Genomic DNA, 4637 nt, shown 5'->3' on the forward strand with positions numbered 1-4637 from the left:
GTTCCACTTGAACCCTGTTTTTGTTCAACTTATTGGCAGATATTGTCACGCGTCGAGGAACACACACACAAACACACAAACACACTCACACACAGTCACGCACCCACAAACACACACACACACACACACGCGTGTACTGTAATCACACATATACACACACACATACGTGTTATCACACACACGATAACCATCACAAACACAGTTTGACAAATTCATATTTGATTTTTTGCGGCCGAACCCCCCTCCCCCATTTTCCATACTAGATCCACTGTTTCATCTGTGTCTCCGTCTCTCTTCCCTTTATCTTATCTCGTCTTATCTATTTGAGTGAGTAACTGAAGATGTATTATCATCATCTCTTTCCTACATTTTCCCACCGACAGAGTTGGCTTTTGTCTTAAATTCAGTACGTCCTCACACGTACACGGTAATTGGCCTGACACCTCAAGCGGACCTTCTTCATAAGTGTAATGTGTCTGCTGACCAGGGACACGAGGGTCTGTGGTTGAGCAACTTTATGGTTTAACCGGGTGGACTGGAGGAGTAGCAACAGCATTTGAACCACTTTCGAAATGACTTGTGAAGGTTGCAGTCGGTCAGATCAAAGAAGAGAAAATGGGAACGTGGGTCTTGAGAAGATACAGTCTACTTCGTTTATAACGTCGCCGGATATAACGTCACCCCGTTATATCGTCACCCAAACACCGGTCCCGGCTCAATTCCTTCTTTCCAAGACTATTTTAACCTCGGATATAACGTCACCGGATATAACGTCACCCAGTTATAACGTCACTCATCCATGTCGGTTATAACGTCACATCAATCCCCATATGCAGCAGTTTGCATGGTGAACGACTGTCAAGGCATGTTCATTTACCCTACACGTGTCACAAGTTTTGTGTGTTAACGGTATTCAAGTTTTTCCGTTTTCCCGTTGTTAGAGACCCAAGGAAAACTAGGTTCAAGGCATAATCATTTTTGCTGCATGCGTTTTGTGAGTTCCTGTTCGAGGTTTTTAATCAAAAGAAAAATGTTTTATTTCATTTCGTTTTTTGAGTTCCTGTTCTATGTTTATAGTCAGTAATGAAAAATGTTTCATTTCATTTCGCTTTGTGAGTTCCTTACTTAGGTTCCTCAGTGTTCTAGGTTTTTAATTAAAAGAAAAATGTTCCATTTCATTCGTGTTGTGAGTTCCTGTCTTTGTTTTTAACTAAAAAAAATTGTTTTAAAAAGTTTCATATCGAGCATACATGGTTACTCCTGCGCGAGCGCGTGCGAATGGATCTGTCTACTTCTGTCCTTCAATCACGCATATAAAAAAAAACTCGATTATTGAAATGACGGTAGGAGAAGGTCGAGAGGATGAGAACAGACTACGACGTTTGTTTGTTTTTTGGTCCGTAGAATACAGACTACAACTGCCCTCGACGAGGAGGCTGAGCGTCACTTTCAATTGGGCGTTGTCGACAGGCTGAGTAGGTCGCTCAGGCTAAATTGTAAAGGTAAACATTAAAGGCAGAGTAAGCCTCCCGTAAACCATCACAGATACGGTCAGGCTTTTACACACAGTACAAACACCCTTTCATTTAAACACTCACCAACTGAGAACATCCTAGGTGCCCTCCGTAAAGAGCGAACAATTTTCAAAGAATTTATTTTTGCGTGGTTTATCTTACCCCTGAGCCATCGTGAACCCGTGTGATCCAGTTTTCCCTTTTCACAATGCAGTCGTCATAGTTAGTCATTTGAATGCGACTCGACGTGAGCTTATCTACAATAGCACGTTTTTTTATGCACGAAACAACGGCTGTGGTTCACAAGAACTCTAGCGATGGCTTGTGACTGTTGAGAGGAACGGCGATTTGCACTGATAAACCGGCCGTCGTCTGCTACGACCCTTGCGTGACCCTGCTTCCGGGCTTTTCTTTTTTTAAACTTTCACAACTTCGAATTGTTCTGATCTTGTCTTGACGAAAAACGAATTCTTTTATGATTAAAGAATGTTTGTCTAACAAGCTGTCAATTTATTATTTAGATTTTAAAAGTTAGGTCTAGCGCAAAAACGAGGCGCCGTTGTTGTTAACGGAACAAGTCTACGAAAATAAATTCTTGGAAAATGTCTCACGCTCGACAGAAAGCAGCCAGGATGTTCCCGTTCGGTGAGCGTTCAAATGGAAGTATGCTTGTACTGTATTTAGACGCTCGGGGAGCTCTGTGATGGTTTACGGGAGGCTTACTGTGCCTTTAAGTGCAGTGATCCGACAAATTGAGAAAAGTGATACTGCACTCTTAAAGCACTATTTTGACTCAACTTGGAAAGCCATGGACGTTATATCAAGTGACGTTATAATGATAATAATAATACAGTAGTAGTCTAACGAGTATAACGTCCCGCTCACTAGATGTGGTGGAGACGGTGGATGTTACTACCAGAACGATTGTGCGTAAAGGTAGGCAGCCACTTTGCTGTTGACGAGAAACTTCTTCGTTAATAATAATAATATAAGTCAAATAGACATTAATTGCGTATAAGGACCCATGAAGTTCTCGTCATTTTTACATTTAGTCAAGTTTTGACTAAATGTTTTAACGTAGAGGGGGGAATCGAGACGAGGGTCGTGGTGTATGTGTGTCTGTGTGTGTGTGTGTGTGTGTGTGAGTAGAGCGATTCAGACTAAACTACTGGACTGATCTTTATGAAATTTGACATGAGAGTTTCTGGGTATGATATCCCCAGACGGTTTTTTTCATTTTTTTGATAAATGTCTTTGATGACGTCATCCGGTTTTTCGTGAAAGTTGAGGCGTCACTGTCACGCTCTCATTTTTCAACCAAATTGGTTGAAATTTTGGTCAAATAATCTTCGACAAAGCCCGGACTTCGGTATTGCATTTCAGCTTGGTGGCTTAAAAATTAATTAATGACCTTGGTCATTAAAAATCTGAAAATTGTAAAAACAAAATAAACAAGAAGAGCAAACGCTCGATCGAGTCACTTTCGCAGTTCTGAATATTATGACCTTGAAAAAGGTCAAAGGTCACCAAAGCAGACGTCAAAGTGTAGAGGTCACTGGGAGTCACGTTCACATAAAATTTGAGCCCGGTCACTTTTATAGTTTCCGAGAAAAGCCCAACGTTAAGTTGTGTGTTGCCGAACAGAAAAGGCTAGTTATCTCCCTTGTTTTTCTGATAACGTTCGTAAAAGGCTACAGATGTAAATACTTTGATGTAAAGAATAATCCTACAAAGTTTCAATCACATCCGATGAACTTTGTCAAAGATATAAAATGTCTAATTTTTCCTTTGACGCTGACCTGTGACCTTGAAAAAGGTCAAAGGTCAACGAAACCATCGTTAAAGTGTAGAGGTCATTGGAGGTCACGACTAAACAAAATATGAGCCCGATCGCTTTGATAGTTTCCGAGAAAAGTCCAACGTTAAGGTGGTGTCTACGGACGGCCGGCCGGACGGCCGGCCAGACGGCCGGCCGGACAGACTAACACTGACCGATTACATAGAGTCACATTTTCTCAAGTGACTCAAAAATTTATAAAACGATCCAAATTTACGTTCATCTTATTCTCCATCATTTTCTGATTCAAAACACATATAAATATGTTATATTTGGATTAAAAACAAGCTCTGAAAATTAAAAATATAAAAATTAATATCAAAATTAAATTTTCGAAATCAATTTAAAAACACTTTTGTCTTATTCTTTGTCGGTTCCTGATTCCAAAAACATAGATCTGTTTGGATTAAAAACACGCTCAGAAAGTTAAAACGAAGAGAGGTACAGAAAAGCGTGCTATCCTTCTCAGCGCAACTACTACCCCGCTCTTCTTGTCAATTTCACTGCCTTTGCCATGAGCGGTGGACTGACGATGCTACGAGTCTTGCTGAAACTGAGATTGCATTGCGTTCAGTTTCATTCTGTGAGTTCGACAGCTACTCGACTAAATGTTGTATTTTCGCCTTACGCGACTTGTTATTTCTTCGGACATCAAGGACATGTCAAGATCTAGCATTTTATGAACAAACGACAGCCATGTGTGTGTGTGTGTGTGTGTGTGTCCTTAGCTAATAACGTCGGACACTATTATTAAAGACTGAGATTGTCGATGGAACCAGACGGAGCTTGACACTCCAACACTAGCAACCTGTCTCAGAATCAGCATGCAGCCTACAACACTGTACGTTGATACAGTTGCCGAGTTTCGGGGAAAATGTTGTGTATACAATTTTGTATTCATGGTATAGCCAGGTTTTGGAAATATGCAAAGAAGAGAATAGTCCACAATTCTATATATGAGGAAGTGAATTAAAGATTATTGTAATAAGTTAGTTTAAAACTTAAAACAATATGTTGTTGTAATTTTTAAACAACACTAATGCATGCACTTTCCATTTCTGCACAGTTTTATTAAAACAGTCAGTACTTTAGAAAGGGACATAACTCTTGGACTCCGGATATAACATCACCCGCGCGTAAAAGTGACGTTATAACCGATGAACCGGATACAGCGTCACCGCGTATAACGTCGCTCAAAAACATCCCCCGAGGGGTGACGTAATATCCGGAGTCGACTGTACCACCATTCTAATACTTTACTTTGTGCAAGAATCAATCACGCGTAC

The sequence above is a fragment of the Littorina saxatilis genome, linkage group LG4, assembly GCF_037325665.1.
Source record: "Littorina saxatilis isolate snail1 linkage group LG4, US_GU_Lsax_2.0, whole genome shotgun sequence".
NCBI lineage: Eukaryota > Metazoa > Mollusca > Gastropoda > Littorinimorpha > Littorinidae > Littorina > Littorina saxatilis.